At 43.4% G+C, this 17594-nt stretch overlaps 2 non-coding genes across 2 annotated transcripts; both read left to right on the top strand.

Annotated features, from left to right (window-relative positions):
• Window positions 1-4731: 4731 nt before the first annotated feature.
• TRNAT-UGU lies at window positions 4732-4804 on the top strand. Its single transcript has one exon. It is a non-coding gene; the product is annotated as a tRNA-Thr (tRNA).
• A 1888-nt stretch (window positions 4805-6692) lies between these two features.
• On the top strand, window positions 6693-6765 carry TRNAT-UGU. The gene has a single exon. It is a non-coding gene; the product is annotated as a tRNA-Thr (tRNA).
• The last annotated feature ends 10829 nt before the right edge of the window (window positions 6766-17594 follow it).

Here is a 17594-nt window from a genome sequence, read left to right as displayed (position 1 = left end):
GTGGGATCTACCAATCCACACTCTTCCAGGACGGGTGTTCCCTTGGTCCAAAGAGGATCGCAGGTGAGGTCTGCGATAATCAGACTGGGATAAAGCACCTCCCAGGGTGTCAGTTAGGGGAGTGTGTTACCCGGGAACAGAGACCTACAGAGGTTTGTAGTGGTCTCAGCTGGGTAGGCTGGGGGACCACGAGGCTTAGTGACGCCTGCGGCACAAGGGTCACAAGGCCAGAGTCGGGAGGACTTCTGGACCACAATCCCCCAAAGGGACTCGTATTTGCACAGCCTGGAGGCTGCTGGACTGTTTGGCTGAGGAAAGCCGCATTTGATTTCCGTGTGTGAACAGGGCTCTTTAGGTGAGTCAGGGATATGTTATTTTGTATTAGCAAGTGCCTAGACAGGCAGGTGTTTATTTTGTATCATTTATGTTTGTGCTGGTGCTAAATAAAAGCGTTGTTTGGACCTTAATCCTGGTGTCCTGAAAAAGTATGTAGTTGTGACCCCCGTACACTAATTTACGACCTAGGGTGGCTGGTCAATCGAAAAAAATCAGATCTCCAAATGGATTACAGGAAAAAATTTCTGGGGACGCTTCTGGATTCTGTAAAACAGGCTTCCTTCCAACACCCAAATGAGAGGCCTTCATAAAATAAATATCCTACTTCAAAAAGAAGAGAAGTTGTACTATCAGGGAAGTAATGCACGTGTTAGGAATAATGACGTCCTGTATCCCCATGGTTCCTTGGGCTCAATTTCGTTCCAGACCCCTGCAAAATCTGATCCTTTCCAGATGGGACAGAAACCCAAAGTCCTTAAAAAAGGAGGATTTTAATACCAATGAAATTAAAAAATACTCTAAACGTGGATAGATCCAGTAAATCTTCAAAAAGGGGTACTCTGGAACAAAAATCCCTTCACGACAGTGACTACTGATGCCAGCCTGAGAGGCTTGGGGGGGCCCAAGTAGAAGACCATTTTTTTCAAGGAGAATGGTCTTTGATAGAAAAACAAAGATCCTCGAATGCAAGAGAACTAACAGCAGTTTTGAAAACATTAAAGTACCAAGCCAGAGCCTGAGGGGGAAACATCTGAAAATCTTGGCAGACAATATGACCACAGTATGTTACCTCAGAAACCAAGGAGGGACACAAATACCTCAGCTTCAAAGGATTGCAAAACAGATTTTCATCTAGGCTCAGAACACTGTACTATCAATCTCGGCCTTACACCTGAGAGGGGTAGAAAACATTACGGCGGATTTCCTAAGCAGGAATTTTTTTTTACAAGGAGAATGAATGTTGAACAAACAGGTTTTTCAGGAGCTGTGCCACAAATAGGGATCTCCTCAGATGGATCTATTTGCTTCCAGGAAGAATAGACAGACAACATCTTTCCGCTAAACCCCAAGGAAAGCCCTTTAGGGGTGGATGCAATGTCTCAAGAATAGAACATGAAGCTAGCATATGCCTTTCCACCAATTCCTCTTATCCTGGCAGTTCTGCGAAAGATCAACGAGAGCCCAGGGAAAATCATATTCATAGGACCAGCATGGCCAAAGAGAAGTTGGTATCCGCTCCTAAAAAAGATGGCCCTAGAAGAGCCAGTATCACTACCGTTGATACCGAACCTTCTTTTCTAGGGACCTGTACTTCATCCAGATCTGAAGAAATTACATTTGAAAGCATGGATCCTGAAAGGCAGATGCTAAAAAGGCAGGGTTTATCTGACACTGTTATTTCAACCCTACAAAAGAGCCGTAAGTCGGTAACATCAGCAAAATACAATAATATTTGGAAACGATTTGGTTCCTGGTTATCAGTAGTCCACTCAGGCTGTTCCCCTTCAGTAGCACAAATCTTAGATTTTTTACAGAAGGGATTTGATCCAGGGCTAAGGCCTAGCACTCTGATTTCAGCCTTATACTCCTTTTTCGACTACCCTTTAGCCGAACATCGGTGGATTTAGAGATTCATAAATGCTATAAGCAGATTGAGGCCCACCTTGAGACAGACTTTTCCACCTTGGGATATTTCGCTAGTGCTAAACGCCCTATGTGAAGCTCCCTTTGAACCGATAGATTCTATATCCCGAAAATACTTATCATGGAAAGCCTCTTTTTTTGGTAACAATCACTTTGACCCGTAGAATAGGGTAGATTCAGGCCCTATCTATAAGAGAACCTTACTTGAGAATTTTGGATGATAGATTAATTTTAAAACTAGATCCAGCCTTTGTACCTAAAATGGTAACATCTATTTATAAGGAACAAGAAATAATGCTGCCCTCTTTGTGTGCCTTCCCTAGAAATCCACGAGAGGCACGGTTTCACTGCCTAGAGAACATATGGAGAACTGTTCTTAAATATCTACAGGAGACTGTAGAAAGGACTCCAACCTTTTTGTCCAGTTTGGAGAAGGCAGCAAAAGGACATTAACCAGATCGATCAAGCAGACTATTCAAGAGACCTATCTTCTTCAGAACAAACCCTGTTCGGTCTCCATTAGGGCTCATTTGCAGTACGCAGCCCTGCAGGGTGAGCGATTGTGAGGTCACGGTTAATAGGCAAAACGAGGGTTGCTCTTGGTACTCAAAGTTTTTGTATACCATGGGCAGGCATACAGTAGTGATGGAGAGGCTGGCACATGGATCCTCTGGGGCACTCTCTGTGTATAGTGACCAGGCCAGATGGTGGGTGAGGTGCCCTGGGTGTTGTAGGTTTATTGTGCCTGTGGCAAGATCCCTTAAAGTTCGTGACGCCAGTGCCGGTAACGGTGGCACACCAATTTGTTGCAGTAATAATGGAGGAACACACGTTGCAGTGAACCAAAATATTCTTTTACTGAACAGGTTAACTATTTACAGTCTTTTGGTCAGTTCCGCAGGTTAAAAGTAGGTCACATGCAGGCTTTACATCCAATGGCAGGCACAATGTTCTTGCAAGATACTCAGAGGGTTAAACACTTACAGATCAGGCTGCACTTCTCCTCAGATCCTGTCTGTCTTTATCCCAAGGCCCATATGCCCTATTGCTGGCTTTATCCTTGGTTAGGGAAAACTTCCTCTAGTATATGACTCCTTGCTTTAAATATACTTCTGCCCTTCAGCTCTCTGTTTGGCTGGAACAAGCTTGGCTCTGCACTGTACTTTTGTGGGAACTGGGTTTCTCAGGAGGCAGGCTCTTCTCCTGGTGGCAAGCTAGAAGCCTGGGCTATCTAGCTGCATGTCAGAAGCTGCTCCTCAGCTCTTCTCTGGCTAAGGTGACTCTTGGCTTCTGAACACTCACTTTCTGACTGCTTCTTTCCTGTCTGGGCATAACTATTTATACTAGGGGATTCCCTAGCTCCCTCTACTGTCTAGGAGGAGGAACTAAACCCCTATAGGCCTGGTACACAGGAGATAAACATAAATAACATGCTAATTCACATTAAAATACAATATAAAATACAATAACCATGTTCCACAGGAGGTGGAGAACAATGTGACCCAATTGACCCTTGTGTAGTGCCCACATTTACAGAGTGGGACACTACACATTCTACCAGGGCGATATCTACCTCCTGGGCAGAAAGGGCATGCTCTACGGTAGACAAAATTTGCCAAGCAGCAACTTGGTCTAGCTATGGCACTTTTTGTAGACACTACAGGTTGGTCTTACCGTCCAGTCATAAATTGACCTTTGATCGAAAGGTCCTTCAAGCTGTGGTCTCTCCCTAATCGGTTAATTTGGTAATTCTTCCATGTACTATCATGGGGGGACGTCCTGGAAATCAGTAATTAGTCTTACCTGTAATTGTTTTTCCAGGAGTCCAACATGACAGCACTCCTATTACCCACCCATGTTATTTGATTTTGCAGTGTGAAGTTAACATTGTAAGATGTGACAAAGAATAAATACATTTAAGGGGCATCTATCAAGTGTAGTAATTTGGAAAACACTGGTCAATGGGGGTGGGGGACCTTTTAAACTTGTCTCACTTCATGTCCCTACAGAGATGGGGATGGACATCCTCCCATGTGCTGTCATGTTGCACTCCTGGAAAAACAATTATTGGTAAGACTAATTACTGATTTATATGGAGGCATAGGCTTGTTGAGATACTGCTTGTCTATATGTAGTGCAGTTAGTCTACTGCTATCTGTTCCGGGGGTGGGGGACTAGGGGCACACCTTGCCCGGGGGCCCACCGGGGGATTCACTGCTCCCCTTTGGGCCAGTCCAAGAGTGGTTAGCACCCACTTCTATGCTGCCAATAGCAAACATGTGCATTGATGAAGGGGCATTCCCACCATCACAAGTAAAGACATCACTGTAGGATATGTCATCACTTTCTGGTCTCAGGACCTCCATAGCACACCCTAAACAGCAATGTCCCCGTCTACCTGCTATACAGGGAATTGCAGCACTGCTCCATACACCATGTGTATGGTGTATTGCTATGCTACTGCATCACTATGACACATATGCCACATAACTGGGATGTCCCTTTAATAATTCTCACACACTCATACTGTCTATGTCTTGCTTCTCATCAGCTTTTTGTACTACACGTCCTGTTTCACGTCCTGCTCATGACTCATTGTTTGTCCTGGAATGAGGTATATTACAACACAACTGCTGTCCAATCGGCGCTGCCTTAGAGTAGACACATGAGCAGCTGTCATTTTCACTGTGTAAGTTGGGTGGAATTGTACATCCTCTCCAAGTGCAGACTACAGTTTGTTAGTATGTGGGAGGCTCCATAGCTCAGTGGTTAGAGCACTGGTCTTGTAAACCAGGGGTCGCGAGTTCAATTCTCGCTGGGGCCTTGACTGCATTTTGTATTGAAATGGTATTACACTGCTTTATTAGTTATTAAAAGTAATCAATTATATAAGAGATAAAATCACAGTAGAAGCCCCTTTACGTGAGCTGGCAATTATTGGAGATGAACTGTTTGTTCCAGTTAATTGCTGGCTCGTCAAAGGAGATTAGCCAGGCATTGACATTCAACAAGAATCTCTGTAATTGCTACTTCAGTCGCTCGTCCCCGTAGAGAATCATTGCTTTTAGGCAACTGATCGGCGCCATCTTTACACATGGTAGTTATCAGAAACTGCTTGCACCATGTACAAGCAATCTAATAAAACAAAACTGCAGTCTGCATTTCCTAAAACATTCCCTTCTACCCACAAATATTTCTGCTACTATGCGCCCTATTGTTTTATATACAGTTTATCATTACCATTCTACTATCCTGCACCTAAATAAGGCTTCCAATGAGACTCCGTAGTTCAGTGGTCCGCGCACGGGTCGTGTATACTAAGCAGCTGGCTGTTTGCCTTCACACGCATCAAATTTTGTGGCAGAAAATTCTGCAACTGAAAATCTGTTCCATAATAGGGCTTGTAAAAATCCAGATGAATGGAACAGATTTTCTGCCACAAAATCTGCCGCGTGTGAAGGCACTCTTACTGGAGCCTTGTTTGTCTTTTAAATTTAATTTGTATTACACAGCCTACACATGAGACAAGACTTCCCTCTTTAGGTACATAATTTAGGACCTTCAGATGACTACAGCATATATACTGATCAACTATTATTACCCCCTTCCTGATATGGCGGTTTTCCGTTCTTGCTTTTTTGCTTCTTACTCCCTGACTTCCCAGAGTCATTTTTTACATTTTCTGTTCACATAGCCATATGATGACTTGTTTTTTGTAGGGCATGTTGTACTTTCTAATGGCACCATTTACTATTGCATACAATGTACTGGGAAGCTGGAAAAAATTCCAAATGGGGTGGAATTGGAAAAAAAAGCAATTCCACTAAAGTTTTCTGGGTTTTGTTTTTCTGGTGTTCCCTATGTGGTAAAACTGACCTGTGGCCTTCATTCTACAGATCAGTACGATTACAACGATACTACATTTATATAGTTTTTCCTGTGCTTTAATACGTTTTATTGATACCATTTTGGAGTGTGTATGACTTTTTGATCAGTTTTTATTCAGTTTTTGGGAGGTAAAAAGACAAGAAACGACAAATAAGGCTACTTTCACACTTGCGTTCAGAGAGGATCCGTCTGGTGTCTGCACAGACGGATCCTCTCCTACAATGCAGGCGTTTGGATCCGTTCAGAACGGATCTGTCTGCATTATAGTTTAGAAAAAATTCAAAGTGTGAAAGTAGTTCAGACGGATCCGTCCAGACTTTACATTGAAAGTCAATGGGGACGGATCCGTTTGAAGATTGAGCCATATTGTGTCATCTTCAAACGGATCCGTCCCCATTGCCTTACATTGTAAGTCTGGACGGATCCGTTTGCCTCCGCACGGCCAGGCGGACACCCGAACGCTGCAAGCAGCTTGCTGAGCGGAGCGGAGGCTGAACGCTGCCAGACTGATGCATTCTGAGCGGATCCGCATCCACTCAGAATGCATTAGGGCAGTACTGATGCGTTCGGGGCCCCTTGTGAGCCCCTTCAAACGGAGCTCACAAGCGGAGCCCCGAACGCTAGTGTGAAAGTAGCCTAGCCATTTGGTTTTGTTTATTCAGTTATGATGTTCACCGTACAGGATAAATATTTTTATATTACGACACAGCAATGCCTATGATTTTATTGATTGGTTGGGGTCTGAGACCCAGCACCCTCACCAATCAGCTGAACAGTAGACATATAAGCAGCTCTCAGTTCATCAGTAAACATGTTAACATAGAGGCTCCATAGCTCAGTGGTTAGAGCACTGGTCTTGTAAACCAGGGGTCGTGAGTTCAATTCTTGCTGGGGCCTTGACTATATTTTGAATTGTATTATAATGGTATTACACTGCTGTATCAATGACAAAAAATAATCCTTTATATAACAGATAAAATCACAGTAGAACCCCCTTTACATGAACAGGCAATTATTGGGAATAAACTGTTCATTCTGAGTAGTTGGCTTCTTGTCAGAGGAGATGAGCACTGTATTTACATTCAGCAATAATCTCCTCTGTAGGGGGAGTAACTATTGCAATCGCTCGTCCCCATAGAGCAGCGGTTCTCAACCTAGGGGTCGTGACCCCAAAAGGGGGTCGATCGGCCCTTTCCGGGGGGTCGCCTGAGGCTTCCTATTGTGGGTCGCCCGCACAACGGCAGCGGCCCCTTATCCTCACGCACAGGAAGTGATGTCCTATCACTGCCTGTGCTTGAAGGAGCCTGACGCCTGTCTGCTGAGGTCCGAGTTTTTTCGTTAATGACACCGCCGCTGAGCACCACTGCCACCAATGATTTAATTGAGCCTGGCTGAGCCTGGCTAATTTTATTTTAATTATTTGGCTGAGCAAGGCTTAATTTATTTGGGGGGACATGAAGCACCGCTGATTTATTTATTTGGGGGACCCTGATTACTTCTGATTTATTTATTTGGGGGACCCTGAGCACCATTGATTTATTTATTTCGGGGAAACCTGATGCACCACTGATTTATTTATTTATTTGGGGGTACCCTGAGCACCGCTGATTTATTTATTTGGGGGGGACTTGAAGCACCATTGATTTATTTATTTGAGGGGTACCCTGAACACCACAGATTTATTTTTTTATTTTTTTTGGGGGGGGGGTACTGTGAGCACCACTGAGTTATTTATTTGAGGGGTACTGTGCGCACCATTGATTTATTTTTTAGGGGGTATTTGTTGTTTATTATTTATTTTAAAGTTATTTATTTGGTTTACAAATATTTTGTATTTATACTAAAGTTCTGTGGTTATGAATGAATACTTGTGTATTTGAATTAACATTTGGTGTATTGGTGTCTGTGCGTGTTTTTGGTGGGTCATCATAACAGTAGCAAAATTAGTTATGACGTAGCAAGGAAAAAAATGTAATGGTTGGGGGTCACCACAACATGAGGAACTGTATTAAGGGGTCACGGCTTTAGAAAGGTTGAGAACCACTGCCATAGAGAATCATTGCTTCACGAACAAACTGCAGTTTGTGTTTCCTAAAACATTCCCATGTAACCTCCTATGTTTCTGTAATTATGCACCCTATGGTTCTATATACTGTATATCATGTGCACGTGGCCAGCACTATTTTTGTACTGTATGTGCGTCTCCATTCTACTATCCTTCCACAAACAGCGGGGAAGCCATTTGAGCCCCAGGAGAGCAATGTTCCCAGGGGAAGCCGCTTCTGATGCCGTGGTCACTATTGAACACGGCATCTGAGGGGTTAAATGTCTGTGATCGGCATTATCGCCGATTGCAGACATTAGCTATAGGGGTCTGCTGTTTAAAACAGCAGAAACCCTGTGGCTAAGGGCCTTCTCTGGTTGTGAGCAAGCACAATTTTTAAACCTTGGACTAGATGTACAGTGGCGGCCCAGTGGTTGATCACTGAGTGTATATTCTGATTAAATGTAAAATACAAACAAGGTCCCAGCAAGAATTGAGCGTCCAACCCCTGGTTTATAGGGCCAGTGCTCTTACCACTGAGCTTTGGAATCTCATCAGAAGGCTAAGAAGTGGTAAAATCGTGAGGTCATTGGCTAGCCAGCACACTGTGTGGTCTTACAATTACTGTCTGATATATCCCAATCATTGAAAGGTGCCATTGTAAGGAACCGTCTACAGTTACATTTGAATTCTGGTAGCCTAATTTTGCTGAGGATCAGGCTACTGGAGCACACTTTATTTAGCATTGCTAGGTACGACCGTGTATCGCCAGATCACCATTGTTATGATAGGATCCGATGGTGATCTGACAGTTTTTCCGGCATAAGTGCTGGGTTTCGGCCAGACAGATGCCGCTTCATGCAGCACTTTTTGTCTGGCTGACAGCCCATCGAATCAGGCTACTGAATTCACAACGTTACTGTGAGAGTACATACGTTGCTGTTAGGATCACACAGTGCATAAGGAAGCGAATGCTTATCAATAAATCACCATTTAACTTGACATTAAAGAGGACCTTTCACCGATCCTGACATTGTGAACTAAGTATCATGACATATACAGCGGCGCCCAGGGATCTCACTGCACTTACTATTATCCCTGGGCGCCGCTCCGTTCTCCCGTTATGTCCTCCGGTATGTTCGGGGACTTGGTTATAGTAGGCGGAGTCTGCCTTTGTTCTGCTGGGTGTATCCTTCTCCTAGGCTGTAGCGCTGGCCAATCGCAGCACTCAGCTCATAGCCTGGGAGAAAAAAAACTCCCAGGCTGTGAGCTCTGCGCTGCGATTGGCCAGCGCTACAGCCTAGGAGCAGGAGACGCCCAGCAGAACAAGGGCAGACTCCGCCTACTATAACCAAGTCCCCTAAGTCTCTGCCTACTATAACCAAGTCCCCGAACATACCGAAGGACATAACGGGAGAACGGAGCGGCGCCCAGGGATAATAGTAAGTGCAGTGAGATCCCTGGGCGCCTCTGTATAAGTCATGTATATATACTTAGTTCACAATGTCAGGATCGGTGAAAGGTCCTCTTTAAATTACCTTAATAGCAGTAATGAACTCTTTGCAGTAGTTCTCTGGGGTACTGAAATACCAGGTGGAAAAGGACCTGAATGATTTCATCATGCTGTAACCAGAGCTCAGCAGTGCAGGGGAGAAGTGGTGAAGGACCTGTGTGATGTCACGATGTGAGGGAGCAGAGCTCCTGTGATTTATATGGAGGAGAGGTTAGTGGTTTCTCATTTTCTATGTGTCAAATACTAGGAGTTGTAGTTCTTTCCATATATTCACTCACTGTATTGCCCCCTGAGATACCATAATAACATCCCAGAAATGCTGGGAGTTGTTGTTCTCTCCTATTATATCCCTCACCATATAATGTCTACTGATGTCCCATAATAACAGTCTAGACATGCTGGAATTTGTAGTTCTCTCCTCTTTCAATCTGGTCATGAGGACACTTGTAGTTCTCTTGTCACTATTATGATGTTCAAAATATTTGAGGTGTGTATTAGGCTTTGTTCACATCTGTGTTAGTGAATTTCTTTGGTCTGTTCTGTCATAGGAGCACAACAACGAAAATCACGGTAGTGTGGGATCTGGCACGTCACGGATGACAACCCCTGACAGATCCCACTGACTATGAGGAGATCTGATGGGTTTCCATTATGGAGCCTGGCAGGCAGCAATATTTTGTCCAGCATTTATAACCTCATCTGCGATAGAGGTCCCTAACACAGATGTGATCAAAGTCATATATGTTCTGTAACATCAGATTATCATGTTCTGCAGCAGCTGTGGTATGTATTATGAATTTCTACAGCAGCTGAGGTATGTATTATGATGTTATTCAGCAGTGGAGTTGTGTATTATGTCCTGCAGCTGAGGTGTGTATTATGAGGTTCTGCAGCAGCTGAGGTGTGTATTATGAGATTATAGGTGTCTATTGATAAGTTTTTTGTTATTATTGATATGTTCTACAGCAACTGAGGTGTGTATTATGATGCTCTGCAGCAGTTGATATATGTATTATGTCCTGCCGCAGAGGTGTATATTATGAGGTTCTGCAGCAGCTGAGGTATGTATTATGAGATTATGCAGCAACTGAGGTGTATATTGTTGTGTTCTGCAGCAGCAGCTAAGATGTGTATTATGATGTTCTGCAGCAGTTGAGGTATGTATTATGGGGTTCTGCAGCAGTTGAGGTGTGTATTATGAGGGTCTGCAGCAGCTGAGATGTGAATTATGAAGTTCTGCAGCAGCTAAGATGTGTATTAAGGGGTTCTGCAGCAGCTGAAATGTGTATCATGAGGGTCTGCAGCAGCTGAGATGTGAATTATGAGGTTCTGCAGCAGCTGAGATGTGAATTATGAAGTTCTGCAGCCGCTGATTTTGCCTGTATGTAAAGTCTGTTACAGGCCCCCATAGTACTATTATAATACTGGTGTCTTGTTATATTGCAGAGGGCTCTTTTGGCCCACAGGTCCAGATGTGACTGCTACCTCTTAAGCCCCTATAGCTACCAAAAACTCTGCAGTCTTTGGGAAAAGTTTTCATGGCAGTTTTCAGAGAAACATGAGCTGTGAGTGGCCGGATTAAATGTAAATGTTTACTCAGTCACTAACTGTCTGATCAGTGCTGTAGTCACTTGTATGGTCTACAGCAGGTAACCTAAAACTGCGGCCCTCCAGCTGTTGTAAAACTACAACTCCCACAATGCCCTGCTGTAGGCTGATACCTGTAGGCTGTTCGGGCATGCTGGGAGTTGTAGTTTTGCAACAGCTGGAGGGCCACAGTTTGAGGATGCCTGGTCTACAGTGTGCTGATGTGTGGTAGCATTCTCTTTTGTGAAACTACAACTCCCAGCATACCTTTAGACCTGTTCAGTCCGTACTGGATTCTGTAGTGTCACACTTCACATACTTATATGGCAAGAACTAACCTGACTATGAAAATGATATATGGATTGAGTTGTTTTTGAGCTGGTGCTATATATATATATATATATATATATATATATATATATATATATATATAGAACAAAGAAATCGGACTGCACTCCAGTTGTGTCTTCAATGAAAAAAGGTTTATTCACCCATAGGTGGCACAAGCGACGTTTCGGCTCACAATGAGCCTTTCTCAAGCATTGATAGGATGTGAACAGGTTACATATAAAGGGGTGTCAATCATAACAATTGGTGCTTAAACTTAATTAATAATTAAAGTCATATCTGCAGAAAAATATTACAAATAAAACAACATATTGCCAATTCAATGTAATTGAATAAAGTGAAAAATACAGTGAGTGCATAAAGTGCATAATGCATCAAAATCACATCTGAATTCATCAAAATCATAATTGGTCACAGCTGTATTCTACTCAGGACATGATGATTACAGAAATCATAATGATACACATGTGTGAGAGGAGAAAACAAGTTAATTGATACCTGGAGTAGTGCTAGCGACCACGCTGTCCATCGCACTGTACAGCGCGTCCTTGCAGTGTCTATGCGCATGTCCCGACCGGCTACTGCGTCATACTACGGCGCCCTCCATGGGACGCACGCGCGTGGTCAAGTCACATATCAGTGACGTGGGCGACGTATGCTGCAGTAGATACACGGGATGACGTGAGCTACCTGGAGAGGAAGCGCATGCGCGTAACTAGTCCCCGGTATACTAACCACCATATTGGATCAGGGAATACTGCACTATTGTAGATATATAATGTATACTATGTAAATTGCCGTTATGCGTTCCACATTATGTCACTAAATATATAGGCAGGTTGGAAGAGTCCCCTCCTTTTCCAAGAAAGAGGCTCAATTCCAATCGTTACCCCAGTCCTGCAAGTACGTCGGTACCATCAATACTGTGGGTTCCAAACCTGCTGTAGTACGTGACCAAGAGGGATTCTCCTCATTATCATGTATCAAAACGTTACTTATTAATAAGTCGGCAGCATAAAACGATATAAACCTAAATTCCATCCTAATAAAGATTGGAAAAAATGGAGCAATTGGCACGAAAATTCCCTATATTACACCTTCGGGACATGTGCAAGACACCACAAGAGAACAATATATAAGTAGTAAGAAAACTATTTTTTTCAACATAGGTCTCTCATCCACTGTCCAGGTCCATCAACTTTGCAAGATACCTTCTCCAAAAGTATAAGTGTACCTAAAATAATGAAATAAAAATATATTAGCAGTGATATATATATGATTCATTTCACAATTTTCATTTTTTAGTTACTGATTTTTAAGTAACTAATTTTAAAAAAATGTATTATAGCCAATAAATCCGTCTACTGCAAAAGAATCATCTGACGTAATACAAAAGCATAAAAAGGCAAACCACCCCATTCACAACCCACCTACGTATCTATAGTCAATATTTAGTCCATTAGGGTGTAGACTATTTAAGGTCTGAATCCAATACATTTCTCTTTTTTTGAGTAGAGAAATCCGATCCCCACCTCTCCGTGGCATTTGCACCTGATCAATGATCCAGCACCTAAGTTCTTTTTCACTGTGCTTTTTTAAGCTAAAGTGTCTGGGAACTGGAAGGTCTGTGCGTCCCTTTCTAATAGTATAGCGGTGGTTGTTCAATCTGGTCTTTAAGTCGGTGGAAGTCTCTCCCACGTAAAGGAGTTGACATGGGCATGATAGAACATATATGACGTACGAAGAATCACATGTTAAGTGAAACTTGATAGGATATGTCTGTCCTGTCTCAGGGTGTGTGAATACCCTAGACCTACATATCACACGGCAGTTGACACAATGTAGGCATGGATAACACCCAATGCCACATGGTGCCAACGTTGTCTGCCTGGAAACTGCTTTGGGTCCCACGTCAGCTCTCACCAGCTGATCCCGGATGTTCTGACACCTACGATAGGCACATAGCGGTAATGCCTCAAATTCTGGTACTGACCCTCGGCAACATCTTAATATTGCCCAATTTTTCTTTAGGATTTTGTTTATGGCAATGCTGTGCTCAGAATACGTGGACACAAACGTAATTCTACTGTGGTTCTTACTTTTTTGATTACCTAACAACAGGGTATCTCTGTATACCGCTGACGCTTTTTGTTTTTGTGCCTCAAGAAGTGTACTGGGGTACCCCCGTTGTTTAAATTTGGTCATCATCCCATCTACTGTTTGTACAAAGGTATCATTATCTGCCACAATCCTCCTAGCCCTTAAAAATTGTGAGTAAGGCAAATGCTTTACCATACTCCTGGGGTGACAGCTTTCATATCTTAACATCATGTTTTTATCAGTGGGCTTTGTATACAGTTCAGTAGAAATAACCCCATTGGACACAATTACATTAGTATTCCAAAAACTGAACAGCAGTATCCGAATAAGTGACGGTGAACTGTAGTTCATCATCCACTCCATTCAGATATCTGTGGAAGTCCTTCAGTTGTTGTTCGGTCCCAGTCCAGATGAGGAAGACGTCGTCTATGTACCTCCACCATCCCAGTATATACTGGGCATGGTGGGAGCCATAGACGACATCCTCCTCAAACTGGCGCATGTACAGATTCGCATAGGTTGGGGCCACATTGGACCCCATCGCCACGCCTCGCTTCTGGACATAGTATGTGTCCTGAAACAGGAAGTAGTTGTGTTCAAGTACAATAGTGAGTAAATCAATAATAAAAGAGCAGGCCTCAGATGTCAATGACGACATATCCAGCATTTTCTTAACTGCAGAAATACCTTTAGTGTGGTCAATAGAATTGTAGAGGGATATGACATCAAAAGAGACCAGAATGCTTGCTCTAGTCTTATCCAAATTCACTTGATTCAGTTTTATCAAGAAGTCAGATGTGTCTCTGATGTAGGACTGACCCCCAGTAGAGAAGACACGTAGCACCTTGTCAAGAAAGATCGTCACGTGGCCAAATACTGAGTCAGTGCCCGAAACAATGGGGCGCCCTGGAGGGTCCACCATTGTTTTGTGGACCTTTGGTAATACATAAATTACCGGCGTGATGGGGTGAGATACCAACAAGTATTCTTTGAGCCCTTCATCTATTATCCCTGCCCTCAGGGCCATAGACACACATTCATCAATCATCCGTATAATACAGAATTTTGGATCGTGTGGTAACGGATTATACACTTTAGTATCACTCAACTGTCTTAAAATTTCTTTCACATATTTAACAGTGTCCATCACCACAACAGCACCGCCTTTGTCGGCGGGTTTAACCGTTAAGTCACTATCCCTTTTAAGTTCATTCAACGCATACACCTCCGCATACACTATGTCCAGAAGCGAGGCGTGGCGATGGGGTCCAATGTGGCCCCAACCTATGCGAATCTGTACATGCGCCAGTTTGAGGAGGATGTCGTCTATGGCTCCCACCATGCCCAGTATTTACTGGGATGGTGGAGGTACATAGACGACGTCTTCCTCATCTGGACTGGGACCGAACAACAACTGAAGGACTTCCACAGATATCTGAATGGAGTGGATGATGAACTACAGTTCACCGTCACTTATTCGGATACTGCTGTTCAGTTTTTGGACACTAATGTAATTGTGTCCAATGGGGTTATTTCTACTGAACTGTATACAAAGCCCACTGATAAAAACATGATGTTAAGATATGAAAGCTGTCACCCCAGGAGTATGGTAAAGCATTTGCCTTACTCACAATTTTTAAGGGCTAGGAGGATTGTGGCAGATAATGAGACCTTTGTACAAACAGTAGATGGGATGATGACCAAATTTAAACAACGGGGGTACCCCAGTACACTTCTTGAGGCACAAAAACAAAAAGCGTCAGCGGTATACAGAGATACCCTGTTGTTAGGTAATCAAAAAAGTAAGAACCACAGTAGAATTACGTTTGTGTCCACGTATTCTGAGCACAGCATTGCCATAAACAAAATCCTAAAGAAAAATTGGGCAATATTAAGATGTTGCCGAGGGTCAGTACCAGTATTTGAGGCATTACCGCTATGTGCCTATCGTAGGTGTCAGAACATCCGGGATCAGCTGGTGAGAGCTGACGTGGGACCCAAAGCAGTTTCCAGGCAGACAACGTTGGCACCATGTGGCATTGGGTGTTATCCATGCCTACATTGTGTCAACTGCCGTGTGATATGTAGGTCTAGGGTATTCACACACCCTGAGACAGGACAGACATATCCTATCAAGTTTCACTTAACATGTGATTCTTCGTACGTCATATATGTTCTATCATGCCCATGTCAACTCCTTTACGTGGGAGAGACTTCCACCGACTTAAAGACCAGATTGAACAACCACCGCTATACTATTAGAAAGGGACGCACAGACCTTCCAGTTCCCAGACACTTTAGCTTAAAAAAGCACAGTGAAAAAGAACTTAGGTGCTGGATCATTGATCAGGTGCAAATGCCACGGAGAGGTGGGGATCGGATTTCTCTACTCAAAAAAAGAGAAATGTATTGGATTCAGACCTTAAATAGTCTACACCCTAATGGACTAAATATTGACTATAGATACGTAGGTGGGTTGTGAATGGGGTGGTTTGCCTTTTTATGCTTCCAACCTGCCTATATATTTAGTGACATAATGTGGAACGCATAACGGCAATTTACATAGTATACATTATATATCTACAATAGTGCAGTATTCCCTGATCCAATATGGTGGTTAGTATACCGGGGACTAGTTACGCGCATGCGCTTCCTCTCCAGGTAGCTCACGTCATCCCGTGTATCTACTGCAGCATACGTCGCCCACGTCACTGATATGTGACTTGACCACGCGCGTGCGTCCCATGGAGGGCGCCGTAGTATGACGCAGTAGCCGGTCGGGACATGCGCATAGACACTGCAAGGACGCGCTGTACAGTGCGATGGACAGCGTGGTCGCTAGCACTACTCCAGGTATCAATTAACTTGTTTTCTCCTCTCACACATGTGTATCATTATGATTTCTGTAATCATCATGTCCTGAGTAGAATACAGCTGTGACCAATTATGATTTTGATGAATTCAGATGTGATTTTGATGCATTATGCACTTTATGCACTCACTGTATTTTTCACTTTATTCAATTACATTGAATTGGCAATATGTTGTTTTATTTGTAATATTTTTCTGCAGATATGACTTTAATTATTAATTAAGTTTAAGCACCAATTGTTATGATTGACACCCCTTTATATGTAACCTGTTCACATCCTATCAATGCTTGAGAAAGGCTCATTGTGAGCCGAAACGTCGCTTGTGCCACCTATGGGTGAATAAACCTTTTTTCATTGAAGACACAACTGGAGTGCAGTCCGATTTCTTTGTTCCGTATCAGTGGGTAAGCACCAGTTACCATACTCGGACAGTGCACCCTCTCTACTTGTTTTCTGGCTTGGTGGTGCTGCTGGTAATTTTTTTTCCTATATATATATATATATACACTGCTCAAAAAAAAAAAGGGAACACAAAAATAACACATCCTAGATCTGAGTTAATTAAATATTCTTCTGAAATACTTTGTTCTTTACATAGTTGAATGTGCTGACAACAAAATCACACAAAAATAAAATAATGGAAATCAAATTTTTCAACCCATGGAGGTCTGGATTTGGAGTCACCCTCAAAATTAAAGTGGAAAAACACACTACAGGCTGATCCAACTTTGATGTAATGTCCTTAAAACATGTCAAAATGAGGCTCAGTAGTGTGTGTGGCCTCCATGTGCCTGTATGACCTCCCTACAACGCCTGTGCATGCTCCTGATGAGGTGGCCGACGGTCTCCTGAGGGATCTCCTCCCAGACCGTGACTAAAGCGTCTGCCAACTCCTGAACAGTCTGTGGTGCAACGTGACGTTGGTGGATAGAGCGAGACATGATGTCCCAGATGTGCTCAATTGGATTCAGGTCTGGGGAATGGGCGGGCCAGTCCATAGCATCAATGCCTTCGTCTTGCAGGAACTGCTGACACACTCCAGCCACATGAGGTCTAGCATTGTCTTGCATTAGGAGGAACCCAGGGCCAACTGCACCAGCATATGGTCTCACAAGGGGTCTGAGGATCTCATCTCGGTACCTAATGGCAGTCAGGCTACCTGTGGCGAGCACATGGAGGTCTGTGCGGCCCCCCAAAGAAATGCCACCCCACACCATTACTGACCCAATGCCAACCGGTCATGCTGGAGGATGTTGCAGGC

The sequence above is a fragment of the Bufo bufo genome, chromosome 6 (genome assembly GCF_905171765.1).
Source record: "Bufo bufo chromosome 6, aBufBuf1.1, whole genome shotgun sequence".
Classification (NCBI taxonomy): domain Eukaryota; kingdom Metazoa; phylum Chordata; class Amphibia; order Anura; family Bufonidae; genus Bufo; species Bufo bufo.
This window is presented reverse-complemented; position numbering and strand designations above follow the sequence as displayed.